A 13,332-nucleotide genomic window follows, 5' to 3' on the forward strand; every position below is an offset into this window, starting at 1 on the left:
TGCATAGAGCTTAGCTTAGCTTGTTTGACTACTCATATCCACCTAAAATCATTAAGCCCGAAATGCTTGAATTATATAATATAATATTACATTGTATCGAATCATCCAATGTATTTAGAATTTCATGATCGCTGGCGTGGCTAAGTAGAACGAGTTCCACATCGCCAATGGTTGCTACTCTGTGATTGCATCAATTTTGAGCAAGGGCCAAAAGAATGCAGCTTGGGATTAGCAACTTATTCTCAATGCACCAAACTCATGCTACCCCTTTAAGGGGGGGGTTTAGGGTCTAACGGGTAAAAAAACACCATATTCACGATTTTTTTCTAGAGCTATCGTTCAAACAAATGTATTCAAATTTGTCACTGTATGGACACTCTATCTCAGCACAGAATCATCTGAAGTCAAAAAATCAGAGCAAAATATTTTTAATAGATGTTTTTCTGGACCCCAACGTTTTTATTTAGGTTAAAAAAAATTTTATGAAATTTTTGTGGCTGTTTGAAGTAAAAACTACGATTTTTCACGAAAAAATCCGCCATTTTTTATCTGTAAAATCTCCCCAAAGTAAAAAAAAAAAGAAAAACGTTGGGGTCTGGTATTTTATATGTAGAAAATATGTTCCAAATTTGAAAAGAATCGGATTAGTAGTTTTCAAATGACGATGTCCACGGACTTTAAAAATGTGCTTTCGAGAAAAACGCGTATGAAGTTTCTGCTCTTGCTTTCTTGCAGTATTAGATAGGAGGAGATAAAGGCCTATAATTTCTACAGTTTTGCTTCAATTGACTTGAAAATTTGACACAACATTCTTGAAATGTTTTACAATAAGAAAATAAAAAATAAAAAAGTGTTAGACCCTACCCCCCCTTTATAAAATGATCAATAACGGCGCCAGCCACTTCCGAGAAGTCAAAGAGGGATGAAGGAAGGATTGTTAGTAAGATACTTTTTAGGATCTACCATAAATCTGTTGTTCCAGTTTTCTTCAAAAGCTTTTTTTGGAAACTCTGGAGCAATGATAAGTCAGTATCTCCAGCTATAGAAACTGTCTATACGTCTGCGAATCTATATTCAAGTTTCTCAGGAAGGGGTTTCTTTTTAGTAAGGGAGAGGTTTGGATCAGGAGCCATTTTTGGAAAATGGTATGATCTTTGGTTGACCTTCACCTCCTATGCTCCTAGACATTTTCGTAAGGAAACTCCTAATAATATCTGCGAGGTGTTTTAATTGGAAAATTTAAATAGAATTATGAACACTCCAATAATTAGAAAAGTAACCATTCGAATTTCCTACAAGCTAGCTGTTTCCCTCGTTATAATCTCTAACACATCACTGATTCTCGAAACGACTCTTGAACAGAATAAACAAATAAACACTAAAAAAACATGGAATAAGAATCAAAAAGTTATAGATGATGCTATTGATGATAACATGTTGAATTTTCGGAAAGGTTTGCAGAAAGTTTAATACCTTTTGGTACTTATTTGAGGTAAGTATTTGAGCTCGCGAAGTAATAACACTGTTACTCACTAATATTTAAGTGGCTTGATTTCGCTTCTCTAAATTAAATATTAAAATAAGATCTCTAAAAAATTACGAGACAGAGATATACATTAGGTTCTGATTAAAAAAACCTTGTGAATTGTGCCTATATTGTCAAATTTTACTTTGAAAGTGTTTTTTTTTTCATTTTTGTCAGTCAAATTTGACAGTTTCATCGTATTAACGAGTAAATTTTGTTAAAAAGTATCAGTAGCAGAATAAAAAAAAATCACTTAATGTGCATCGCAAACCGCTGCAAAACAACATTTTCAAGTTCATAGAACTCGCTTTAAAAATGAATCGAAAAGAAAAAAATACTTAGCTTCGGTTTAGTTGAATTTTTGCCAAAGAGGACGTTGCAAACTCGTCCGCAGTCCAGCCAATGAGCCACACCCGGCCGGGGGAACAACACTCTAGCTCGCTAGACTTGTTCACTCGTTCTAGGAAATTCTGGGAAGAGCAGCATCGGAATTTGAGGGCATTGAGGGTTAATCCTTCTCCACTATTAGAGGAAACTATTTAATTTAATTTTTCCCTTATTGAATTACATGGAAAAGAATTTTCCTACAATGATTTTGACACACGCGGAAAAAAAAATTAAGTCCAATCCTATCAACGCCTACTGCACTTCTCCCTACAATCTATATTGCATAGAATCGAGAAATTATGTTGTTTAGAGCAAGTTCACTGGTGTTGGGAAAAAGTGGTAGAAATTTTGACACTTACGGCATATTTTGAAAATTTTGCCATGTAAAAACATTTTCAAGATCTGTGGCCTTCAAGTTTTTTTACAACACGTGTTGTATTGTCGCATGCTATGATGCAAAAATAGCCATATTTCTATCACATACGGCTGAAATAGAAACAGTGTTGTAAAAAAATACAACGCCCCAAGATCTTGAAAACATTTTTGCATGGTAAAATTTTCCAAATGTCAATATTTCTACCACTTTTTCCCAACACCAGTGAACTTGCTCTTAAGATTGAAAACTCCGATAAGAAAGAACATAGAATGTTCTTTCTTATCTTTATTTTTTTGTTTCTTTCAACTGTTTAAATTTTCAAATATATTTTCAATCCTTTCAATGAAAACCATACACATGTTCTTATTTATTTCTCCCTTATGGATTTTCGAATGAATCAAAGGGGGGAAGGGGTAATTTTCAAAAAAAGAATTTGCTATTTGCTCCGACCTAATTGTTTTGTAAATTTGGTAATAAAGTATACAAAATTTGGCCTTGATTTAACATGAAGCTTTAAGCATTTTTGCAGGTTTTCATTTACAAAATTTGTTACTTGGATTAATAAAAACTATTTAGGGTTTAAAAAAATAAAAAAAATTTCACTAGGATTCCGGCGCAAAATGGGTCCCAGACATTTAGAGTGAAAACTTGGAAGAATCCACGCTAAAAACGGGACAGGAGGACAAAAACATTCTTTAGAAAAATATTGACCCAAACCAAAAAGCATAGAAGGCAGCAGAATTATTTTGATCTACATGGCCAAAATCAATCGTGTAACCAGCCCTTACTCTAAAATGAATTTCTATTGAGAGTTTGTGGACGGTTTTGAACAAAAAAAGTAAACCAAAATTATATTTAGAATGAAAATAGAGTTATTTAACTGTTTTAGGGTCTGAACCTCCCTTAATTTCACCAATACCTTACAAAAAAGAATGCAATTTTTAATTTTAATTTGATCTTGAAATCACCAAAATTCCAACAAACTCAATGAAATTGCAAAAGATATTGAGAAACAGAAAATATCGGCATTTTAAGTCGATTTTTAATTGTGCCAACTGCCACTGTAGATCCAACGCAGATATAGACACTGTTCCTGATGTTTCTAAGTAGTATATTAGGTTTGAAACAAAAATAATTCACGAAAAAACAAAAAATGGAAGATGAAAAAGATTCACGAAAAAAAAGAAGAAAGGTTGAAGAAGAAAAAAAGAAACTAGAAGTATAGGCAGGCCCGTTAAAGGAGGGAGGGGGTTGTGGTTTTCAAAATGCAAATTTAACTAATAAATAAATAATAACAATATCAAAAATGCACAGGGTGCTTAACAATCACAATGTGATTTTGAGATGACACGAATCAAACAATAAGGGAAAACTTGTGCATGATGCTATAATGGGCGCTAACTTTTATTGGTACTAAATACTGGTGCTTTCACTTTTGTCTCTATAAATGCCAACCAAAGATCTAGTGCTTTCAACTTGACCCCAAGTGTTAATAATTTATTTAATAAAAATGAATAGAAGGTCCTAGAAAAAAATGTTTTTATCATCACCAGCAATTTTATCACACTTCATGTCAATTTTAAATGAAAAAAAAACCGGAATAAATTGTTTTTCATATTCTATTCATATATATTTTAACTATGTTACTTATTATGTTTCTATTTATTTTTAATGTTTCAATTGGTTTTCATGAATTCTGACCAGCAAATAGGTTCCATGGTTATTTGGACAGATGTCAAATTTGAAGAAAAAATGTTTCAACTGTTTGAAACCGTTCTTCAGAAATGGCAGAAAAGGCAGCCCGAATTGCAATTTATTGTAGTTCCGAAATGAGGGACTCTTTCCACATAAAGTTGAAGTTAAGTTTTTTTTAAATCTCCAGTTGAAATTCAAAAATATAAAAATTACATGAACATTTTTAACTTTATCTGAAAAAACTTATTTTGATTGAATCAGGTCTAAAGTATGCCTGGCAAAAATATAATTTGTTTTAACGAACACACACATATAGGTTCTCAGTGAAACTTGAAGAGATCAAATTTAAACTTAACACTAAGGCGTACATCTTTCAAGGATATGATGGCTAGCATCTTACAAATGCTAAAACCACCAGCCCACAGTAAGATTATTATGTATGCGTGATCGAGATTCGATCTCATGACTACTACTACAACTGCATCGATTACGTCAATGAACAGATGAAGGTTAAAGCTAATTCACAAAAAAATCCTTATAAATCGTCAAAACACCCCTAAACAGACTCCTAGAATTTTTTTCATTTTTTAAGGCCCATATTGAAGTGGCACTATGCTAGATTCCGTCCAAAAGTTGCCCAATCATATTGCTATAGGGGATTTTTTTTATTATCTGACGGGTTTGCGCCGGGGGTCTTCAGATTTTCCCCAAAATTGAAAATTTGGTTCATTTTTGCGACTTAAAATCACATGTATTTTTTCAGATTTCTAACATTTATATTTTTTGAGTTAGCTTCGGTTAGATTTTTTTGTCAATAAAAAATAACCATTTTTCAAAGCTACATAACTTTGTTATTTTTCAACGAAAGTTATAAAATAGAACATCAAAATGCATTGAAATTTTATCAGCTTTCCAAATAAAATAGCTGGAAAAAAATTAATAAAGACCTTCAACATGAAAAGTTGTTAATAAACTTTAAATGGCGTCTAAAAGTACCGGCTGCACCACCGAATATTTTGCAAAAAACACCATTGAATAGCTCAATTTATGATGCAACTTTCATCTGAAGACACCAAAGTGGGCCATCAACTCCTTGAAGAGTTATGAAAGAAATAATGGCAACAAATCTCTTTTTTTGCATCGAAAACAAACAATGGTCGAACAATTGCACTAACATATGGAGTGAGCGCGTACTTCTAACAACATGGACACAAAAGAACTTTTCAAAGCAGGTAAAAAACAGTATTTTTTTGTGCTTTGTAGACTGCCCCTACTCGCATAACAGTCCCATATGAATTTTCGTCATTTTAGGTCAACATAGGGATTCAAAATAAAACACTAAAAAAAGAGGTTTTGTTCTACAAATTTCGAAAAAAATATCAATTTGTGGCTGTCCTATATGAAATATACCCGAATAACAGTTCCATGAAATACCACGGATTTGGTTACTTTTCAATGCTTCTTTCGGCGAAATAGTCTTTGATTTATTGGTTTAAATCATTTAAAGCAAATTTAACTCACTTGATGTCGAATGATGCACACGAGTTTTCGAAGGCAGGTCTGACTTCCTTAGGAATGACTTCCTATCGGATGCAATCAAAAATCGTAAAAAGATTCAACTTACAATGTGGAATTTACGATATTTTGTATGTTTCTTTTTCTGACAATTGCATTTAGAAGTTCAAAAATGATCAAATTTAAGTCTTAAAAAGTAGCTTGGTGAGAAAAAAATATTCTGTATGGGACTGTTATGCGAGTAAATTTGAAAAAGGTTTCAAATATGGTCGATTAACAGTCTCATAATGAATAAAAATGGTGCTCTCGACCTTATCAATAACTTAATTTCGAAAATTTCAGGTCTTACGATTTATTATGACAACCTAGAAACGATTTTCGTTTATGCCGAAAGTGGTGATCACAATTTAAGAATGTATTCCAAAACAGGAAAAGCTGATTTTCTCGCTTGCTTGTTTTTGCATATGGGACTGTTATGAAAGCAGGGGCGGTAGAGTGTTGCAGCTAAACTGACTTCATGTTATATCCAAAAATCTAATAACGTATTCGTTTATACCCAGTTTTGCACCAAGTCACAACAAGTTTTGCAAATTTTGCTGTCATTTTTAGAAGTTTATGCGCTCAGTTTTTCATCCGTAATTCCCCAAATTTGATTTAAAATGGACGGTGGAACAATGAAGGTTCGTTTGATCGAGGTAGCAAAACACTGACGACAAATTATGTTCGTTCTAGTATGGTAAACCTCAAAACTGGGCGAATGGAGAAAACGAATACGGTAAAAGTATCATATTTTCAATGTCATATTACCTACAATGGGAATGATGCTGTTTACAGCCTGGGCTGGCCATACTGAGCTCTTCGATTATTTCTACATTTGTGCCACACTCTTTGTTAATGATCAATGGGAAAGGATTTTGGTATCCAGTGCTTAGCTCCCGATATAAACACTATGTAAAGCACGTCTATATTTCATTTTTTTAATCACGTTTTTGTGATCCCAAATACAGGGACTGAACCTTCTACTATTGGAATTGATTATGCTTCACAATGATCTTTGATCGAAAAGTTAATAAGCTGTATAGCATATGACCAAGTTGTAAAAGCAATATTTCCATTATTTGTTATATCACATTAACAATACGATACTAAGAATTTCGGTTAAAATTTTAAGTCAGTTATGCTGCAAATACTCTATGAAGCACGAAAAAGTAGTGCTTTTACCTGCTTTGGTTAGTTCTTTTGTTTCCATGTTGTTAGAAATGCGCGCTACCTTCATATGTGTGTGCAGTTGTTCGACCATTGTTTGTTTTCGATGCAAAAAAAGAGATTTATCTTCATTATTTCTTTCATAACTCTTCAAGGAGTTGATGGCCCACTTTGGTGTCTTCAGATGAAAGTTGCATCATAAATTGAGCTATTCAATGGTGTTTTTTGCAAAATATTCGGTGGTGCAGCCGGTACTTTTAGACGCCATTTAAAGTTTATTAACAACTTTTCATGTTGAAGGTCTTTATTTATTTTTTTCCAGCTATTTTATTTGGAAAGCTGATAAAATTTCAATGCATTTTGATGTGCTATTTTATAATTTTCGTTGAAAAATAACAGAGTTGTGTAGCTTTGAAAAATGGTTATTTTTTATTGACAAAAAAATCTAACCGAAGCTAACTCAAAAAATAAAAATGTTAGAAATCTCAAAAAATACATGTGTTCTTAAGTCGCAAAAATGAACCAAATTTTGGGGAAAATCTGAAGACCCCCGGCGCAAATTGTCAGATAATAAAAAAAAATCCCCTATACTGTTGCAAACTTCTAAAACTTCTGCTTTCTTTCTTCCTCCGGAACATGGTAGCGAAACTCCACAGATCTGCTTGTCCGGCGAAACAGAGAGCAATTTTATTCGTCTGCTCCCCTGAGCTGTAAGACTAGCCACTAGTCAGTCGGCAGGCGTCTCAGAGATTCCCTAACAAACTCTAGGGTCGGCATGCTTACTGAATAAAATGCAAAATGCAGAGTATTTCCGAAAGAAGCAACAACTCCACCTTCTAGCTTAACACATTAATTTATTGTTGAACAATCCAAGCATGTTTTTATTGCCCACCACTTTACTAAATAAGATAAGGTTGTATCTGACCTGTTGCTGCTACCACCTGGATCCAATCTTCGTTGCGGTTCAACCTCGGGTTCGAAGAGGTCGGAACCTTGCAACGACGCGGCGATTTGTTGATGGCGTCCGCGGTAAAACGACTCTCGAGAGGCGTAGCGATCTTACGGTGAGTTGTGTACCTGCCCCCCCCCCCCCCCTCCCCTGGGGTACTGAACCAGGCACTAGGTTGTTGTAGAAGCGAACAGTCGCACGGTAGGTTGTGGCGTACCTGGCCCCACCTTGGGTGCTGAACCAGGCACGAAGTTGTTGTTGGCCTGATCCGAAGTTCGCCGGTGGGAATTCAACCCAAACCAGCGACGGATGCTATGCGGCAAGTCAACGGCTGATTCAAAACCGAATGTCGGAAGATTTGAATCTCCAAGGCCGCCGAGGGGTTTACCGTTGTGTAGCGGCAGATATAACCTCCAAACAGGGGCGTACAGACGGGTGTACTGGTGGATTCAAATCGAATTGACGGCGATGAATCAGGGTGGGGATTCTATCCAAGAATAACGGGGTGCTAAATTTAGGATCCAAGGATTAGTTATTGGAGTTTATCGGCGAGAAAAAATGGCGGGTTGTACCTGATGTCCAAATATTTCGGCTTCCTTCTGGTATTATAACACTTTATATTTGGTTCTGTGTTGTTTTGCCAGAGTTTGAATCCAAAATGCCGATGGACGTTATTATCGGCAGGCTTTGAACTTCAGCCGGTCATTGCTCTCGCCTCGCGCCTTTTCTTGCCTCGTCTAATTTGGTTGTTTCTCCGTTTTGCCTCTTCGCTTCGCTCCGGTAGCTTACGGTCTCTGGTGGTGAGTAGTGGAACCGGTAGTGATGGCTGCGTACTTTTCGCCTTCTGGTTAATGGTCTCGCCTTCCAGAGGAATAGTTCAACCCCCAGAAATCCCATTGCATACGTTAAACTACAATCTACGAACAAAATCGCTGAGACCTCTTTCGAGAGACTAGCAACTTAGGATTTTAACATTTGGATGTCATTCATCCCTCTCTAAAATTTAAAGTTAAATTACAATTTATCAAATTACAATTTATCAAATAATTTTGTTGATTTTAAAAATTTGATCATTTTGTTCTCCTCTTCTGGATCGTTGGATAGTGCGGTGCGCAGGTCGTGATTAATCCCATTCAGTGTTCGTTCTTGGTCGTAGCAGGGGCAGTTGATGATGAGGTGTTTTACTGTAATTGTCACATTACAGAATGGGCACATGGGGGGCTCGTCCTTGTCCATAAGGTATCCATGGGTGATTCGAGTGTGTCCGATTCTGAGGCGTGTAAGAGCTCTTCGCTCCCAGTAGGATTTTCTGTCGATCCAGGGTAGGGTGGTATTTTTTATTTTCCGCAAATTGGATGTTGTATTTCTCAGCCATTTTATTTCCCATCGGTTTCGAACGGCGTTCTTGATCCATTTCGTCGCATCCGGGTATGGGACATCAGAATTTGAGGGAGGAACCATGCTTCCTCGTGAGGCGAGATGATCAGCTGTTTCGTTGCCAGGGATTCCGGAGTGCCCTGGGATCCAGCAAAGCGTTGCGTTTCTTTCCAATGCCAGTCTGATAATGTTGTCTATCCATGGGTGGTTTCTGTTGTTTGAGGTCACTGCCGTAAGTACGCTCAAGGAATCCGAAAAAAATAACAGAAGGGTTAGATGGATGACAGTACCTTTCCAGAGCAACAACGAGGGCGTGTGCCTCGGCGCTGTAGACGGAGCAGATTTCGGGGAGCGGAAAACTCTCTCTGTAGTTCTCGTCGAAAACACCGCACCCAACCTGGCCATTTGGGCTTTTGGATCCGTCGGTGTAAATCTTCCGGTATGTGGAGTATTTTCGGTTGACTAATTCGAAGAAGTACGGTAGAATCCTTGTACTTCCATCACCGGCTCGAACTTTCTTCCGCAGGCTAAGGTCAACTTTAGGGAGAGGGGGATTCCAGCTGGGGATTTTTGGATTGGAACGTAGGCTGATTGGAGGAAGTGGAAGGGGACGGGAAAAACTGGTATTGAGGAGTTCTTGGGATCTAAGAATAAATGGCGCGCTAGGTGAACGATTGTGAGATAGCCAGCGGATTGCTTTTGTGGAGATGGTTTGTAAGGCAACGTGTTCAAATGGTAACAGGCCACTCTCTATCATTAGTGAATCAATAGGACTTGACCTGAATGCAGAACTAATGGTTCGAACGCCTTGGTTGTAAAGAGGTGTAAGCATTTCAAGAACCCTACTTCACTGATTTGGGAAACGAAAAAGGATAGGACGAGAGGCATTGCCACAGTTGTGGCTGATGATTTTGAGTATGTTCAGTTTGTTTTTACAGTTTTTGCGAACCATATTTGCATGGGTTGTAAATCTTAGTTTGTCGTCAATGTGTACACCAAGGATACGAGTGGAACGGACTATTTCAATGCTGTTATTGTACATAGTTAGGGGGGGGGGGGGGGGTATCTTAGAGAGTTTTCTTCTATTGGGGCCTAGGTGGAGAAGTTTCGATTTTGTGGCCGAAAAAGAGAAGCCTGCGTTAGGTGCCCATTTGGCAATTAAGTCGACAGCCATTTGGAGTTTGCGGCGGGCTAGCCTGGGAAAGGCGGCTTCAGCGGTTATTAATATGTCGTCAGCAAAGACTAATATATTTGTATTTGGGGGGATATATGTAAAGACGGTTTGCATTGCGATAAGGAAGAGTGTGGGGGAGATTACCGACCCTTGTGGTACACCATCGTTGATGATTTTGTGGGTGGAGTACTTTCCATCGAGAAAAACTCGAAAGCGACGGTTCTGCAGGAAACTTTTAATATAATTGCCCAGGTGTCCAACTATTCCCCAGTTCAGCAGTGTTTCAAGGATCAATTTCCGGCTCACTCGATCGAATGCTTTCGAGAGGTCGAGCGAGAGGCATTCGATATGCATATTTCTCTGAGTTACATCTTCGAGAATTTGTTCTAGGCTGGAGAGATGGTCGTCGGTGCTAAGACCTGGACGAAATGCAAACTGTCGGGGGTCTAGTAGGTTTCTGGATTCTAGGACAAATAGTAGCCGTCGGTTAGTCATTTTTTCCAGGAGTTTACCCATACAATCCAATAACGTTAATGGACGATAATTATCTAACAGATGGAGATTTTGCTTTGGTTTCGGAATTGGGATGACTAGACCTTCCTTCCACCGATCGGGAATCGATCCTGTCTTCCAGATTTCGTTGAATAGGCCGAGGAGATGGAGTTTGCCAATTAGGGGTAGGTATTTTAGAAGCGGATAGTTTATGTCGTCGGGTCCAGCTGAAAGACCTTTTGTTTTACCTAGAGCTGCTTCAAATTCCGCCAAACTGGAGTCATCATTGTATCCTTGATGGTTATTGGTGTCGAATGATATATCGAAAGCGGCGTTTGTGCTTGCGGGAGGGCAACTAACAGACTGAAAGGTGTCACCAAAAGCTTCTGCAAGACATTGAGGATCGTTGCTGAACTTGTTGTTAAGAGGGATGTGAAATTGCCTTCGACGATTTTCCACATTAAGTCGTTTCAATTTGTTCCACAGTTTGGAAGAGGGAGTTTCCTGTTGATTTTGTCTAGGAAATCATTCCAGCTTTTTTCTTTGGCTGTTTTAGCAGCAGCCCGAGCAGATGATCGTGTAAACTTATCAGAATCTAGTCTCAAGTGCTTCATGTACATCCCTATGCTGTATGCTAACTAGTCGAGTCTGTAGTCCGTATGCTAAGTCATCGTATGGGCTACCATCCCTTCTCTAAATGGCTCGGGCAGTTAGTCGTTGTCGTAGTGTCCAGTGGTAGAGAAGTGGTTGGAAAAGGCCGGGGCTCGACTAGTTCAGTAAAAATTTGTTGCAAAGGGTTTGAGCTATTTTGAACTCTGCTAAGGCTTCGTACATTCGTGGGTCATCATTGGAAATTCGGCGAAGAGCACGCAATTTCTTTCGACGCAATTTGACGGCGTTTTTCACTTCAGGACCCCACCAAGGGACGGATGTTTTTCCCGGTACCCCAGTAGTTCGCGGGATTGACATGACAGCTGATTTCGTTATTAAGTCGGTAAAGGAGTCAATATTGGTAGGTGGGCACGTATGAATAATATTCTCAATTCGATATGGTAGGTGGTCCAGTCGGCTTCTTGTAGTTTCCAGCGGGGGCGAGCTGTAATTTGTGGGGTTGATCCTTCGATAGTTATGTGGATGGGGAGATGATCACTACCACAGTCATCTTCGATGGTGTACCAATTGAATCTAGGACCCAATACCCAGGAGACAAGGGTAAGTTCGAGGACAGAGGTGTTCCCAGAGGAGGGGTCTATACGTGTTGGGCTACAGTTGCAGAGAGACTAGCAACGCTTACAGAGCGAGAAGAGATAAATCGCACTTTAATCAAGAGTGAGATTGTCAACACATCAGAGTTAGCGAGAGCATCCACATACGCTGATGAAGATAATTCTCTTCTCCCTAAAAATGTATTGCGCTTGAGTTGAGGAGAAATCTGAGAGCTTACGCAGTTTTTTCTAGGTACGATCACGAGAAAAGACGCTGCTTTTCGAACCAGAGGTGCGAGAGGTGTCCTGATTTTTCAGGATTTTTATTGACTTTCGAGAGGCCGCCCTGAATTTTCTAAAACCCTCCAATTGTCCTGATTGAAAAAAAAAACTTTATTAGAATTGAATTTGTATACAAATTATAGTTATATGATAAGAACATCAAATAAATCTGTAATTAAACAGTTTAACCTCTTAAACCGACGGTAATCTTCGTTTCAGATGCTATTAAAACGGTGTTGTTCGAAATAAACTGCAAGCCAACTAATAAGTTGTACTCTTCTGTTGCATAAATTAAGGTGTCTACAGCGCCGTAATTTTGCCTTCATTTAGGCTATCTAAGAAGAGCTGCATTTTATTTCCATCAATCTAGTGGTGTCCTGAAAAATCCTGTTTTTTTTCTTTGCGATCGCCTGATTTTTTGACGAAACCACCTGGCATCTCTGCTCCAAATGTCACCTTTGGCAGTTATTTTTGCAAGAAAAAAAAATCCAAAACAGCTTTTAGCAGTGGGCATGGTAGCATTAAGTACAGATTTATCTTAAAAAGTACAGATGTTTTCATTACTTTTTTGGTACAGATTCTGTACGCACAGTAGACAGTTTTAAAGGATTTGGTTAAGTTAAGTACAGATTTCATCTTTTAAAATAATAAACCATGAACACCATTTTGAAATAGACAAACGAAACCATATCGATCGAACATTTCATTAAGAAAAAGACGAAATTCTGATTCATGTGAAATTCGTAAATGATGACACATAATAACACAGTTGAAAGTAGCTTCCGGATTTTAAATTAACTTGTAGCAGGCCCGTGCGAAGGACCCGTCCATGGGGGGGGGTTTTCGAAATTCAAATTTAGGCGAAAATAATAACAATACCAAAAATACACTAGAAATAAGTAAATTGATTTCTAAACCATTTTCTTACTTATAATTATCACACAAATTCAAAAAATAATAAAAATAATTAATCATAATTTTATGAATGAATGTTCCAAACCAATGCTATTTCCGGTAAGTTATTGATGAACCATTCAAAATGATGATCCTTATTCTGAGCTAGAAATTGGCTTGAAAATAAATTCTAAGCAGTCTAGATATCAAACTTGAAATCAATATTTGTGAAACACCAAAAAGAAATGCAAATCA

The sequence above is a fragment of the Uranotaenia lowii genome, chromosome 1, assembly GCF_029784155.1.
Source record: "Uranotaenia lowii strain MFRU-FL chromosome 1, ASM2978415v1, whole genome shotgun sequence".
NCBI classification, from domain to species: Eukaryota; Metazoa; Arthropoda; class Insecta; order Diptera; family Culicidae; genus Uranotaenia; species Uranotaenia lowii.